Raw genomic sequence first — 11,006 nt, forward strand, 5'->3', positions numbered from 1 at the left:
AGTGTAAAATAGTGTTATAATAAACTTTAATAGGAACTTTTTACGTTGTACTTTGTCGTGGCACCGAGCCATTTTTCACAAAACTAAATGATTACTACTTGAAAAAAAACATAAAGCAAATTTTAATGAAACCTTCTGGTGCAAATTACAGTGATATATATATATATATATATATCACTGTAATTTATATAATAATATATATATATATATATAAATTTATTTTATTTTAATTTTATTTATTTTTTAAGTATCCTGTAGCTGTTGCATCATGCATGTTTTTACAAACTAGTCTACGCTTAAGATTTTTCAATTTATTTTTAATCAAAGTTTTCTTTGAAATGTTCACAAGTTTCTCGGTGGTTTGGTGAGATTGGAGCCTCTTGCAAGCCAGTTTTGATATTCATATAATACTCATTGAAATATTCAGAAATGGAATCAATTTTGGTCACTTATCACTTTTGAGACGTTGTAATTTTGGTACAAATAAACACCAATACAAACCATTTACATGTGATTAAAATCCAAAAACCTGCTGGAACACGAAACACCAAGCATATTGATATATTCAACTACACTCACTGGATTTCTACTGTTTCATCTCACTGGGCCCTGAAATACAGGAGAACCAGGGTTCTGCATTATAATGTGTTATTTGCATGAGAGACACTTGTTCTGTATTGGTGATTTTCTTCCAAAGGTTACTTTTAAAGAATCGAGAAGTAATGCAAAAGTCACCACATATAGAAAAACAGTCAAATATATGTTAAACCTTTTTAACACTCCCGTCTAAAAAGTCTTAAAAACAACTAAATGTTATCTGTGTGAATGAATGTCTGTTGTAAAATCCAAAACTGACCAAACCTTATGATATACAGTATATACGGTAATTCCTTCAATATATAGACAGTGACCCTCACTGGATGTCTCTGTTGTCTCATCCTAACTACAAGCACCCTGCAAAAGAAGTTGTTTTTTTTCTCAGAAAAGTTATTTGTTCTTTAAAACTTTAAAAGTTAGCGTGCAGCAGTTAAAGAGAAGAAGAAAGAACTAACTGGAAGTGCCCATATTTGGTTAATTGCGCCACAAAGAGTTAAGGAAAAAAAAGGAAAAAAGAAAATACCTGCTGATGTTTCTTGTTCTTCCTCATTAATATTTCTGTATCCAAACCATTATGTTGTACTGTACAACGGTCTATTTAAAATTGTTTATTTATTTTCGCGTGCAAACTTCACTAAGTGTGTGTGTGTGGATGGATGTATGAATGTGCGTCTCATGTGTTGTTTTGGTCATGTCCTCTGGTACAGGTTGATGTAACCAGATTGTTGATTGTATTGTATTATTAAAAATCAATAAACATATATATAAAAAAAAAAGAAATTACCTGCTTTATATGTTGCTGCAACACTTATTCCACGTATAAATCTGAATAAATACTCTCAATTCTTTAATGTCGGAAGTATAATTTGTTTTAACAGCTTGAATCGCCCAATAATAACCACATAGAGTAATTACAATTAGCTCAATAATGTAATTATATCATAAACAAAATTAGCAATGATTAACTTCAATAGGCTAAACGAGCTATTTAACGATGCTAGAAAAATAAGAAAATTCATAAATAAAAAAGTTGTACTGATTCATCTGAACATTACAAAAAAAAAAAGGGGGGGGGGGGGGGGGGGGGTCCAGCAATAATTGAGAGGAATATTTTGTCCTGAGGTACAACTACTGTTACACTGCTTTACTCGTACTTAAAAAGGCAGTTTTAAAAATACATTTTTATCTACTTTTAACCTAATTTAATTGTATTTCAAAGAGCAGATTCAACTTACTTGCATGAAATTTCTATTTTCCCAAAAATATTTCACAGACCAACAAAAACTTTACACGAATTGCATTTATTTATTTATTTATTTTTTGTGAATGAATATAGATACAACCCAAGAATTCTCTTAGCTATAGAAGTAATATTACTGATTACAAAAATGCAGCTCGAAAGGTTTGAATACAGATAAAAATGTTGTCCCTCCTTCAGATTTTAAAAGTAACAAAACTGATTACATGGTGTGAATTGTATTTGATTTTGAATAAAATTACACACTCATGAAAGTACAAGTACCCCAAAATACTTTGTCATTTCTGTCAACTTCCGCTACTGTTTATTTATGATGAAAATCTAAACTACACATTTCTTCCAAATTTAAAAAGTGTTGTTTATTTCATGATTATTATCAATTAGTCACGTCTTCAGTTATTTCAGAAAGTATCCGGTAAGAAGATTTATGTTAGTAATATTAAAATGGACTGGATCACGTTATGGAAATGTTGGTTTTGTCTCTTAAAGAACGATGCGCAAGGTAACAAGGATGACCTGTGGCGGCACTTTTGGAAACTCTGTGCTTCTTTTTGTCACCTTCAATGTCCAACAGTGCAGGAAGCACGTGGATGTTTCTCAAAACAAGACAAACGCCTGGACAATCATGGACGGGTTGTACCGTGACGTTGTCTCGCCTTTTGCAAGAATAATGTAATAAAATTGTCTTGAACTTTTTAAATCGCTTCTCAGTCTGATTCCTGTGTTTTCTGACTCCCTGAGGTTTTTTTACTGGGGAATTCTCCTGACCGATCACCATGCGGAGTCCCACAGGGTTTTATTCTCGGGCCACTGTCAGTCAGTCTGTGAATGTAGTTTCTATGTTTAGACAAACGTCGCGAAATCAATGCCAGCGTGCAGAACAAATAAATGTTGGATTTCCTTTTATTAAAGAGCAAAGAAAATAACTTGACGCAAGCAAGTTTCCTTCAGTTAGAAATGTAAAAATTCACGTTCATGCTGATGTTATTCTGTGTATTAGTGAAACCCTGAAAACAGTCTGCTGTGAGTTTAAATTCAAACCACATGCTTCACTTTTGTTTAAAAAAAAAAAAAAAATCCCACTTCTCATATTATCCATTGCAATGTGATTTTCAGAATTCAAAACCACAAAAAACTGCAAATAAAATATGGATAAAGTTCACTTCTCGCTGCGGCTTCAGATTCACGTCAAAACTCGTTGGCTGGAGATCATTTCTGTTTTGTTTTGAAGGCTCCTCAAACCTTCTGGTTTCTGTTGACAGGTGTAGTTTCACACGTCGTGATATTGCATCGTGCTTCTATAGTGCTATAGTATTTCAGTTAACACATCCAGAATTAAAAGAAAACAGCAATGAGAGCCAATAACGTCTTAACACCCATTCATTTTTTTTTCTTTTCTTTTCCCTCGGGGCGAGTGAAACTGTCAGAGAGTTGCGGCAGAGTTTCAGCACCTCGGGGCAAAGATTATTTTATTATGAAGCCAACGCACATGCGGGTCCCTCTCTTGGTGTGACTGCCAAGTGGACGCACGCCAAACAGGGGGCGAGGTCTCCGAGACGCATGCAAGCGTGGGAAAACCTCAGGAGGACGGCGAGGCGCTAAGGCCACACATGCGTTGCATAACAGAAACCCGCAAATGTGTCGTGACGGGGGAAAATGTGCTGGATGTATTGAGCAGAAGATGTGCACGGGCTTGCAGGCTGGGAGCAGTAAAAAACACCTGACACACCGTGAGAAATGTCGAATCCGCCAGGCACACGCTCGGCTCATTCAACCGCGCGCTGCTAACGCTTGCTCTCCTTCGGTGTGGCGAGGCGTGGCCTCGCCTCAGATCAGGAGAGTCCTGATTTTCAAAAAATGCTGGCGGAGTTTTTGAAATTGGAGTTTCTGTCTTTGCTTGTGATAGTCTCTCTCTCTCTCTCTCTCTCTCTCTCTCTGACTTCAGACGCTTTATTTGTTTCCAGGGTAAATGTGAGGCCATGAGAAAATGCCGCTAAACAGATTCACAAGGTTGAGGAGGGGAAGACCCAAAAGCTAGGAAAACAAACTCAATCAAAGCTCAACACAGAAACAAGAATTCAGAGCGGGGCTGTGTGGCGGGGGGTGTCGTGGCGGCGGTGTCGTGGCGAGCACTCACACCTCAGAGGGAATAAACCGGAGGGGATTCCTTGGATTTCTGTGCAGTTTGCATGTTCTGTGTGCAAGTGTGGGTTTTCTATTATGGCTTTAACTTTTCTTTTTCTCCCCGTCGCTCTTAAAAAAAGTTTCTCGTCCACACGGGGAACATCTGCATCGGGTTGAAAACTGCTCAAATCCATGTAGTGCATAAGCCAGGCATATAGGTTGGCGCTGTGACGCCGCCACAGAAGAAGACACGGAGCGTGCAAAAACTGAGAAATCGGCAAATTCAACATGTCGCCTTGTCATAGCGACGAGCACAGAAGGGGGGCGGGGTCATCGGGTCGAGAGGCGTGGCCATGACGTCATTGGTTTCAGCACATGGACGTCTTGTCCGTCAACAAGTCAATTTAATATTTCCCCTCTCTGGAACCAAAACAACTCCATTTTCAGGCTCCAACAACGCAGCGCCGTGTGGACGATCGGCCAAATACGATGCGGTTAAGTCAAACGGCGGCAGCGTGTGGGCGGAGCCTAAATCAAACCACAGTACAAAAAAACCCCAAAAAACAATTTGAGGTTGATTGATCACACTAAGGCCTCGTTTCCACAACAACGTTTCAAGTGAAAGTGTTTTGAAAAAGACGTCTGTTCACTAAGAAATGCTGATAACGATGTAGTTTTCATGTTGGGCCACTAGTGGGTGCTGTTGGTTGTTTTTGTAATGAAACCACAATCACATGCGCCACAACGAACAAAACTCTAGAAGCTATAACGACGTCGAGTACGCAGACATTCACATGGACAGACGATGACGTTGGATCGCTATTGCGGCGGCCATTTTTTGTTATTGTACTCGCGGAAGAACTGTTTGCCACGGCCGTGCTGCGCATGCACAGTTGCGTGGTTCCAAAAAAGTTGTGTTTTCCCACATTTACACCAAGAAAGTGCTTTAGTGTGTTTTAACTGGAGATCTGCCCTCAGCCGTGGCGTTGCTCGGATCGGCGCCAGCGCGGACTTGGAGAAAGCGCTCCAGAAGATGGATGGATGGAAACTCAGAAAGGTCGACGCAGAGTGTAAGAAAACAGAGTAATTTCTTTCAGATCACGTATGACAGAACTGCCCGGCTGCTGTACGTGTCCCGGCTGCGAGGTCCAGACCTGCAGTACGTTAAGAGTTTCTCAGACTCCCTTCCTTCCCTCTTGTGGGAACGGGACTGGAGCGAGGCCAGACTCGGTGATAAAAACATGGCTCTTCCTGACATGGACAGCATGACATCACCCCTCCTGACCATCAGGCCACAAACCCGAGACCGAGCTGGAGATGTTTGTCTTGTCAGTGACGTGTCTAAAATAGCTGACTGCGGGAAAAAGTTGTGCAACTTTTACTGTCAAGTACAATTACTATAGTAGTAGAATGGTAATTGGAATAGTGTGTTGCAAGACCAATGCGGTTCAGTCGTATTGCAGTGACAGTTTATTACAAACGACAGCAAATTTAACCTTTCACTACAGACAGTTATTATGAATTTCTGAATTTAATTTCTTTGATTTTTCAATATTTAATAGCCTTTTGAACATTTTCTTTCATCTGAACTTTATGAGCAACACCAGAAAAATAAAAAGACATTAGTTTTAAAGTGGCATGCAAAAAAATCACTCTGACCACTATTCTAATGTGTTTTACATTATTCAAAATACATGAAACAATAATTCTCTCTTGAGCGAGAATGTGAGACAGCAGGTCCACAAAGTGCAAATTGCTGATTTATTATTCACTCTATTTATTGTCTATTATTCAGCTCTAATGCAGCAACATGAGAGAAAAACACTGGAAGTAGGATTAACACTCAAAGCGGAATTCCAACGAGTATTGAAGGCGTCTGTATGAATCCAAAGCAACAAACATTTGGTTCCGGACGTCTCGTCCACAAAGAACTTTATCAGCATTATTGATTTGAAGGATTTCAAAGTATATTTGACACATTTGAAAGGATAATTAAGTCTATTTGGCACAAAAACATGCCAGTGTATTAAGGTCGATAATATCATGTATTTTTATGTCTTTGATTTGGCAAACAGAGGATTTGTTGGAGCGTAAAAATATCAGCTTGATTACACTAATGGTCTTCTGAAGTAAAACATGTGATCAATGTTTGTTTTATAATTATTTCCCCATATTTCTATACCTTAGCTCAGATATGGAAGAATGAGGGAGTTATATCAGAATCTTTACTGCAGACAACATACAAGTACATAAGTAGAAAGTAGAAAAATGAATATAAATAATGAAAGATACAAGATACAACACACTCGACTGTGCATATACAATTTTTAAAAAGTGAAAAGTAAATTTTTTTTAATTATTACACGATATCATACAAAACTTATATAATAATATTTTACACATTATGCCAATATTTTTTGGGGTAATTTTGACTTCAGGATATTTATATGCGGTTTCCAACAGTATTTCCTAAAAATGTGTTTACAAGCACATGCTCTCTTTGTTTACCATTAAGAGAATGGTAAACAAAGAGAAACAAAGCCATATGATACCATAATAAATATATATAGGGGGAAATATTATATAAAATGTCAATTAGAAATTACAATATGTAAAAGTACATTGTACAGGATTTATTTTCTAAAAAAGATTCTGGAATCTGATCCGTGGACGAGTCGTCCTACAATCCATCTGTATGAATCCAAAGGTTTACAGCAAACATCGATTTAAAAATCACGTCTGCGATTCGAATGTGTGTAAAACGTGTCTGTAATTCTTGATGTTTACATTTCTGCCTGTGGGAAGACACTTAAATTTCACGAGAACAATGTGAAATCTGAATGAACCCCGTGGGTAAACAAGGGCTTTGTGTCTAATCTCCTGAAAGTGATAGTTCACACCTTCGTCTCAGCCAGTCGGACGCAGTGTTTACCAAAGGACTTGAACCGAGTTGGCTGCTGTTTGTAGTATAAACAGTCCCTTTGTTGGTCATCGGGAGATAAGTGATTGGAAAAGGACATCACTCTATTGAGCGGAACACCCCCCCCCCCCCGTGGCGTGTGTTTGTGTGTTTGCTTTCTGTCTCCGGAGCCTTTCAGTCACTGATAGGGCAGAAAAAGTCCTCAGGTGTCCCAATTATCGCCTCGCTCTCTCTGACGGCCTTCGCATTCAACCAGACTCTTGTATATAAATATATAAATATATGTGGAAGTCACGCTAAGGGTCCAACATGCCCAGGCATTCAGTAATGAGACGAGTGTTACGGATCAAGCACTTTGCCACATGTGCTTTGTGTCTGATCTCCAGAGGACCATCAGCACTTGTCAAGCAAGGGAGTGTATGAGACGACGATGAGGCGCCTGCTGGCCTCAGAGCCGAGAATCTTCACCACTTCGTTTGGTTCGGTGGCGTCAAATTCACTTTGGGGATCAAACCGCCTGGATAATGTCACGCAGTTACACCAGCTGCTGGTTTGGGGGCGCTGTCGCCCATTGATTGGTCCGGAGCAAAAACGTTGCTGTGTAAACACAAACATTACAGTCCAGCCAGAAGCTCCTACTACCACACTAAAGTATAGAGCTTTCATATAACAGCGATGGCTTGATGACTCCAGTTTGACAACCTCGAAACAAGCAAAGTCTCAGACCCCCCCGCGGACTCTTGTGCCCCCCCCCCCCCCCGTCCCCCCAAGAGGGTTCCAGACCACAGGTTGTGAAACCATTACTTGACATAATCTCTTTCAATCTGAGGCCGTTGACTTCTTTTTCTTTAGTGCAGCATAAAGGATGGGCCTTTAATCCCATCAAATTATAAAGTGGCATCACGCATGCATTTGCATGTGCTTGTGTTCACATGTTTTCTGAAAGACGATGCAACGAGGGGCAGGAAGGTCCCGGCTCCATGTGGTCCGTGTAGACAAGGCCTCCCTGCAACTCTGCTTTTTGTCTTTGGGGTCCTTCCCCCACCTATAAAAGCCTCGAGGGTGAGAACGATGCAGGAAATGGGCTCTAATTCACAACTTTGTGACAGAAGCCACAACTGGAGACACACACACATACACACCTCATTGACACGATGCATTGTCGTACTTATCTGAACTTTCACTACCACGACTAAAATCCTTCCCCGGGCTCGAGCTGGTTTGTATACACCCACCGATGTAATGTTCACACGTGAACTTCTCAAGTCAAACTAACCACACATATTCAAACAGCATATAAATAGACTAAAGAGTCCATTTATCTTCTGCACTTCATTATCAGTGGGTTCCCCACCCTTTCCCACGTCGCCCCTAATCACAGGGCAGCATACATCCTGGACTCCACCAGTCCATCCACAGGATTGACATCTGGTCAACGTTGAGCAATAAATCAGTTTTACTAACGCGTCTTTTGATGGAAAAGAAAAGTGAAATCCCCACACAGACACAATGAAAGCATGTAAACTCAAAACTCCAGATTCAGACCTGGTTCGTCGTGCTGTGAGGCGCCACTTGGTGCTTCAGTATCAACATGCTAAAGTAGCTTCTTGTCTTTCTTTTGTCTTTAAGTCTATAGTTCAACTTTGGAAAACTAAAATATGATTACAAAGTGTTGTAAAAGTCAGGGGGGTTCTGTTTTGTTTTTTTTTATTATTAAAGTTGCGTATTGACTTGGAGACAGACAGACACCTCTGTCTGCAGATGTTTTAAATAGACGTATTTTAATTTGTAAGTAAAAAAATATTTTAGCAACTGTTTTTTGATTTATTAACTTTTTTCTTATATGTTTTGTTTTATGTGCCTGTTTTGTCTGAAACTTTAATTTACTGCTGCCTGTCTTGGCCAGAACACTCTGAAAAATAGATTTTTAATTTCAACAGGGTTTTTCTGGTAAAATATTAAAGGTGAAATTAAAAACTGGAAAAAAACAACAACAAAAACAGATAAATACAACCCCTAAACTTAAATGAAAAAAAAAAAATAATAATAATAATAAATAAATAATAATAAATTAAAAAAAAAATAATAATAATAATATATATATATATATATATATATATATTATTATTATTTTTTTATTTTTTTTATATTTTATATATATATATATATATATATATATATATATATATATATATACATGATGAGGGTTAGGGTTAGAATACAAATAGCTAATATGAACTTTAATATCGCTATACTGTATATCGCTGTTCCCGATGTCCGATGCAAGCCTTCACAGAAAAGACTAAAAACATGTGTTTTATGTTTATATATATATATATATATATATATATATAGCATCTATCTGGGATGAAACCGTTGCCACTTACTTAAACACAAAAATAGAGACACGGGCAGAATCCAATACAGAAATGCATGTATCAGCAAAACACCCCCCCAAAAAAAGAAGATGAATTAGATTTGCTGCCCCACTAGGCAGACATTTAGGCCGTTTAAAGGCTGAAGACTGGAACGGTGCGGCAGGCCAGGCAGTTGGTCCTTAGAGACTCACTGATCCGAACGGTAATAGCTGCACGAACGGGTCAGGGCTGCACAGTCGGATATCTGTGCCGTTCCCCGGGACCCACAAGCAAAGAGTCTGTGTTCCTTTCTGCCTCTCAGATCCACCTTCCCATCCTGCCCCGCAGTGTCTCCCTGACCAGCATGTCAGTGTTGCATATCCTGCCAGCCAAATGCCACGGCGCCCAACAAAGATCCCCGTTATCCACCCGACGCCCCATCTCAAACCCCCGACCATCCCTTCAATGTGGACACCTTGTTCCTTTTCAGCGCAGAGATATTGTAGAGAAAGAAGGAGCGAGAGCTCCACAAAGGACGCAAACAAAAGAGGAAATGAGAGAGAGAAGCGCCAATATGAAACTTCACATGAAACTTCACATGCATTCCACGACCAGTGGTGCTGCTGGTCCACAGCCCAGAGAGCGACTGAGCCGAGGAAGGGATTAAAAAAAACAAACAAAAAAAACAAGACACCGCTGAGGAAACTAACCCACAGAGTGAGAATATAAGACGAGCTGTTTGTGAAATATACTGATTAGATTTGACGCTCGGGTTCGCAGCTTTGGGGTGTGGAATGTAAACAAGAGGCGAACAAATAGAGAAAGACAAGGAGAAGTTTCATCCCTTCTTTTCCCACCAAAACCTGCCCCGGCATTAATCCTCGTTTCATTTTGACTCCACAAGACAAATAGGCTTCAGTTAGAATATCATGCAAGTTTTCAACTGTGCATAGGTTGTTGTTTTTTTTTCGGAAAGCACAAAGGTTTACTGTTTGGATTTTACTGTATGGATAATTTAGTTAAGGCGCAGCTGGACTATGTAGGAATTTTGAAAGACCTTTGAGTAAAGTCCGTCATAACTAATTTAACGTTGGTCTTCGCCCTTCATGTCAAAGGTCGGTGACAATGAATAATGACTTCCCTCTCTCGCATACATCGCCGATTTTGGTACTAATGGACGCTAATGGATCCCAGTGCTCTTTCTTCCTGAGTGCAAGCCAAGTTTCGGGGTACACAGAGAGCGCTCATACAGTGTAATTTGTCAAGTGGACTAATCGGCATGTTGAAACAGAGCAAACAACAAGGCCCAACAGGGGCGGGAAACAATTGTGCTGTAAGCAAGCCAAGAATTCCGCCGTAACGTTCAACTTGATTCAGTCCTGCGGCGTTGAACATGGAGCACGGGGGCCAAACGCTCCCGGCAAGACGTGAGGACCTCGGAGAATGGAGGAATAAAGAAAAGACTTCAGATTGTACCTAAAAAATAGCCCACGGCACTGATGGCTGTACTATTTCAGTCATAACAAGAAGAAGACGAGCCACCTTATTGTAAAAGTTTCATTACGAAAACAACCAACAGCACCCACTAGTGGACCAACATGCTAACTACACCCGGTTCTGTGTTTTTCTGCCATTTCCATGTAAACGGTCATTGTTTTTAAAACGTTGCCGTGTGAATGTGAAACTTTTCTGGAACAAAAATGCAAAAACTTTGCTTTTTTTTCGCTTGAAACTTTGTCATGTGAACGAA

The sequence above is a fragment of the Lipophrys pholis genome (genome assembly GCF_963383615.2).
Source record: "Lipophrys pholis genome assembly, chromosome: 12".
NCBI classification, from domain to species: domain Eukaryota; kingdom Metazoa; phylum Chordata; class Actinopteri; order Blenniiformes; family Blenniidae; genus Lipophrys; species Lipophrys pholis.